The following is a 6,232-nucleotide window of genomic DNA, read 5'->3' as shown; positions in this document are numbered from 1 at the left end:
CATGTGATATCAGTTTCCTGCAGGATGTTTTAATATAGTTGTGCAGGATTTAGCTGAGATTTCAGACCCGATGTTAAGACATATGCATACAGAACATTCAGTCTGAATGTTATGTATCTTAAGATTGCGCTTTTCATGCAAATCTGTGTGTGATTGATGTGGAGATTGAACGTGCCATTAAAGGAGTGATTTGATTTAAAACCAAATTGATTTATTTTCTAATAAGGGATGATCAGCTGTCGTGAATAAGAAGATACGCAAGGAAAATAGATTTAGGGTTTATGATGTCCAGGCCCATTCAAAAGCTTCTACTTAAAGGCCATGTAAAACCTGGTTTTGACACACAAGAAACGAACGAAATAGTGAGAGAGAATAAGGGTGTTAGTCTTGTGTGAGCTTGTGTATTGTGAGTCATTCATTCATCCTATTGATGATTGAATTGGACTGACTTTTGAGTTGTAATTTGTCCACTCTAAGCTTTGAAGCATGAGTGTGTGTTTACTTGGTTGAAGCTTTTAAGCAAGATCAAGTATGTGTTCTTGAAGAGTGTCTTCTTTCTTTGTAATATTTGTTTTTATATCACTGCTGTGATTGAGGGGAAGTGAGTAGGGTCTCATATCTAAGAGTTCTTAGATAGAAGTCACACGGGTAGAGATTAGGTGAAAAGACTGTAACTTGAAGTTGCTTACTGAGAGTCTTTGAACTAATTAAGTTTAGTGGATTTCCTTCCTGGCTTGGTAGCCCCCAGACGTAGGTGAGTTTGCACCGAACTGGGTTAACAATTGCTTGTGTCACTTGCTCTATTGTTTCTTTGTCTTTTATCCTGTTTATATTTTAGTTGTTGTTCAGATATTAGTGTCGTGACATTACCTTCGACATCTCATATTTGATACCAGAATTTCAGTAGCCCTTTTCCATGTAAGTTACCATTTTCAAACTTTTTAAAGATCCATGAAGTTCTGCCATGTGCGGACTACCATTCTATTAAATAAAGTTGAGCTTTTATCCAATTATTTGATATTCTTATTTGTTTTTGTTTTAAAATTGAATTTTTATGATGATAAGTTTGAAATAAATAGATCAATAATCATGTTTTTCTTAAAATAATAAGGCATATACTTTAAGAATAATCGATTTCAAAAAGGAACATCAACAACAATATCAAGGTCGGTAAGTCTTGATGTGTGAAGCATTGTTGGTCTTCCCCGAGCAGTGGTTTGGTGACTTTACCTATACAACGGTTTGTTATTCTTCCCCAACATGGTTGGTGGGTTTTCATCCCCGGAAGAGCTGATATTTTGTTCCCTGTACACTTCATCTTTCCCCAATTGAGATGTTCATGTTCTTGCATTTCCAAGTTTGTGTATCGGTGAATGAACCCTGGATTATCTTGGAGCCTTTATTTGGTCTCCAAATCCTAAACACATTTACTTATGTGTTGCATAGCCGTGACAGTTTCTCCCCTGCATGAGTCTACAGATCCGGTTGATTTTCAGGTACCTTGGAATTGGTTTATTTCTTAATCTCCAAGAAGAGTCTGAGGACTATTGTTTTCCTTTTTGAGGAAGTTTTTCTTGATCTTTGTATCCTCGTGTTGGCTTTTGATGTATCCTGGAAGATTGTTGTATCCCTAGTGAAACCCCATAGAGATGTTTTTGATGGAATTCCCAGTAAATCATTTGGTTCTCCTCACTCATATTTTTACCTATTGTTGTGACTTGAGACCCCAACAAACTTCCATCTTCTGATGGAAGCTCTTCTCCCATCCCCAATAGTGCTTGGTTCTGAGCAGTATTAATGGTGTCCCCTACAAGGTTGTCTCCCATTTGATATGGTGTTTACTTAAAATCCCCCTTAGCGTTGACTTGTTAGACTCCTCAGCAAATTTCTTCTTAATCTCAAAATTTAGGGTTAGATGCATGTTTTCCATTCCTTTTCCCAGCCAGAGTTAATTGAGTAGGATTTATATCCTCGGTGATTTATTTTCATCCCTAGCAGGTTCTCTAGTTGGTGTTCCCATCTTGTTGAGATTAGTTGAGTATCTAGTTATGATGATTCAGATCTTCGTATTTGTATTCTTTTGGCTCATTTGTAAGCATAATCATATACATACTCATGCATATACATGCATAAAACACAACATCAGATAATTCATTGTTCATTTTTATCGCATTGATCTTTATTCTGATCCCCTACTCTGATGATATTATTTCCTCACATAGATTTGGTGTGTCTGTCCTCTTTCAATTATAGAGTGTCATCCCCTTTAAGCCGAAAAAGTTTATCTTTTCTCCTTTCCCCACTGGACGATTATTATTTCAGTTTCCTCCCTAGTTCATTATTTGGATGGAACCATTCCTCTTGAGTTATATCCTTATTGGGTTGAATCTTCTTTGATCGTTTCTTTCTAGTTCTTACCCAGATGGATCTTTTGGTCCCTAAGAATTTATTACCCAGTAAATGGTAATATTCTTCTTGGTGTTGAGTACTATACCTGTGTTAATTTACCCAGTAACCGGTAAAAGGTAATGTACCTCTTTGACTTTCTCCAGCGGATTCATTTCTTGTCGTTTCCTCAGCAAGTTTATCCTTGATATGTTCATCTTCACCGATGATGGATATTCTTCCTGTTTGGTATTATACCTAGTAACAGGTAGTTATAATTCCTACTTTCCCCAAAAGAGTCTATCCTTGATATGTTCACTTTAACCGGTGACAAATTTTATCTCTCTTCGGTCTTCTACCCAGTAACTGGTAGATATAAATCCTAGTCTCCCCTCTGAGTCTATCCTTGATATGTTCACTTTAACCAGTGACAGATTTTCTCTCTTTGTTCTTATGTCCAGTAACCGGCAGTTATAATTCCTACTTTCCCCGACAACCTATCCTTTATATTTTCATCTTAACCGGTGACGGGTATTCTTCTCTTTGAGTTTATCCTTGATATGTTCACTTTAATTAGTGATGGATACTCTCTCTTTTCTCTTCTACCCAGTAACAGGTAGTTGTAATTCCTATTTGATTTCTTTTCCTCAGTAGGTTATTCTTACACAGTAACTGGTAATGAATATGCCTCATTTTTCTGAGTGAGTCATCCTTGATATGTTTACCTTAACTTGTAATGGATACCCCTCTGTCCGAGTATATTATTTTCTTACCCATTAACCGACAGTAGATAATATATCTCTTTTTACTCCTATATTGAAGTTTTTTGTTCCCCGGTTGAGTTTTGTTGCGTATTTCTTTGAGGAAATCGAATCCCCTTTTTGCGTGAATATTTCAGCTTTGTTCTGGTTTACGTATTTCCTCAGCGGGTGTTTCTTGATGTATTGGTGTTATCCCGATACACGCAGATTTCCTTTTTTCCCCAACCGAGTATTTTCAATTATTTATTTTCATGGAAATCCCTACGCGTCCCCTACGTGTAGTATACGACAAAGCAATTCAGTACTGTAGCGGGGTATTCGTTACCATTAGAAATATTGACTAAATCTAAGGTAAACCATACAAGTCGAGTCGCCACCGCACTTCTATTTATCCAAAGGAATGGTTAGAAAGCGCACAAAAACCTAAAAGTTTTATCGAATCAAAAACTAGTAAAAATGTCAGAGATCAGGGTAAAGGGGTTGGTTATGCAATGGGAAGGTTTTAAGCATCCAAAACATCCTAGGTACTCCTAGGGAGCCCTTTTCACATTTGTTGTATAGTTGGTATTTTGTGAAAATTTGTTTGTGCAAACATGATTGAAGAGATGAGAAGAGAATATACAAGTTAATTTACATTTTGTGTTTGAATGGATAAACCCATAGCCCTCGTACCATCTTAAAAAAGATTAGGATCAAAACCTCGTAGGGGTAAAAATCTCAAAATGAGTTGGTGAATTGATTGGTCAAAACGCCTTAAGGTCTTTTGTTATCCAAGGGAGAAAACTCAACCTAAAACCTCAAATCCACCATGTGAGGATAACTTCAACATGCTAGTGAGGGGTTAACCCTATAATAAGAATGGAAGACTCATTGTCCATCACTAAGGATATAGGTGAGTATTACATCTACCTCAAGGATAACTAAAACCTAATAGCTAAAGGTTATGAAAAGAGTTTTGATTAAGAGAGTGGCCATTGAAACCACAAAAAAGGTATTTGAATGAGTGGTATTTACTAATGAAAAGTATTTACAAAATATGGTCAAAGTTGATTTTAAGTTCAATTCAAAATAAGTGTTATGAAAGAAAGTTTTGAAAATCAAAAGCATAAGGCTTAGGTTTCTAATGTTTGAAAACAAATGTTAGATGTTTGCACAAAAGTTTTGGCTTGGGTTAGAGTGGAGGGAAGAAGAAGAATGGCTAAAGTCCTAATCATACAAGAGATAAGGGATAAGAAACAAACCACAAATGGAGTTCCTCTCTTGAGATCTTATTGATGATCCAAGTAGCTCCCATCCTTTGGAATATGCAAGCAAAATAATAGTAAGCTCAAGCAATCAACATAATCAAACAAGCTCCTTAGGAGATCCTCAATGTATCTTGTATTTTTCACTTTGGATGAACATGGCAATGGTTCTTCAATTTGAGCTCTCATAGGATCCCCTAGCACAAAAGCACACACATCAAAAGTTCCATGAAGTAAATCAAGAATGGACAAGAGTGAGTTTAGAGGTTTGGTCCTTCTAATCCATCTTCATCATTAAAGTCCTTTTACTCCAATTTTGCATAGGGAATGTCCTATAAGCTAAGTCCATTTGTCCATTTCTTTGCATTTGGTCCATAAAAATTAAAACAAAACACAAGCACAATAATATATACACAATTATGTGCTCAGGTGAGCAAAAGGCAAATTGCATTAACATAAACATGTGCTCAAGTGAGCAAAGGGGAAAAGCAAATGAATAATATGGACAAGAATAGTAAATTGCATAAATGTAAAGAGCAAAAAGTAAATGTTAATAGTTAATGGTTAATGTTAGTAGTTAGTGTGCCATAAGGCAAATTTAGCGTTATGTTAAGCAATCGTAATTGGACTTATGTAGAAGTCACAACTATCTGAGTCCGGTCAATAATAATGTAGGCAACAACACAAGTTAGAGGTCTTGATTAGTGAATCAAACTCCAACAACTTGCCATGCCAAAAAAGAAGATGAGAAATGATCTTGTATTGATTTAGGTACTTTGCATGATTTAGAAAGCAATCTATCCTTAATGCAAAGCCATTCACTTGATCATTGATCAAGATGAATTAGATTTGAATCAAGGAAGATTAAACCTCCCTAATCAATGCTAACCATCAACCTTTAACTCATTGATAAAACAAAAGAAAAGAAAAAGAAGAAGAAGATGAAGAATAAAAATGAAGAATTAAAGTGCATTAAATGAAATGGAATGAGATAATCAACAAGCTATGACTAAAGATAGAGAAGATCAAACTCAAACAATAGAAAACAGAAGCAAAATGAAGATTAGAAGTCAAGAAATAAATAAAATATTTTTGGCATTTTTAATATTTAAAATAAAACTTGAATTAAAATATTAAAGAAAGGTCAAACTTCAAACTCACTTCAAATCAACTTTGAAAAGTCCAAATGAATTATCCCAAGTTCAACAAGGTCAAACAAAGTTTGACAAAAAATTTCAGCATTTTTAAAAGTCAGAAACTATTTTTAATCAATTAAAAATGCATAAAAATAACCTAATTGAACTAAAATCTCAAATAAATCTCAAATTAATTAATAAATTGATGAGAATATTTTTCATAGATCTATCATTATTCAAAGAGGTTGAGAAAATATTTTGGTATTTTTTGGATCTCAAAAACTATTTAAAATGAATTAAAAATAACCAGAAAAGAGAAAATTACTAAAAAATAGCAAATGATAAAATAAAAAATATTAAAAATCATTTTTAGAAACTAGAAATTAAAAGAGAAATAATGCAATTGGTCCCATAATTTTTGGACCAATAATGAAAGAGATATGAATTTTAGAAAATGAAATGGAATTAAAAAATAAAATGGATAAATTCAGAAATAGCAAAAATCCACACGCGTTGGATTGAACTTCATTAAATGACGTGGAGGATCCAATGGCAATGAGCTGCGCACGTACCATGGTCCAAAGTCAACTGAATCACATAATAAATTAAAATAAGTCATAACATCCAATGGATCTGATTAGATCTGGAAGTATGATCCAACGACCACGACATAATCTGGCAAACGGACGATGGCCAGCGCCACCGT

The sequence above is a fragment of the Lathyrus oleraceus genome, chromosome 7 (assembly GCF_024323335.1).
Source record: "Lathyrus oleraceus cultivar Zhongwan6 chromosome 7, CAAS_Psat_ZW6_1.0, whole genome shotgun sequence".
NCBI lineage: Eukaryota > Viridiplantae > Streptophyta > Magnoliopsida > Fabales > Fabaceae > Lathyrus > Lathyrus oleraceus.
Note: the sequence above shows the minus strand (reverse complement) of the source record.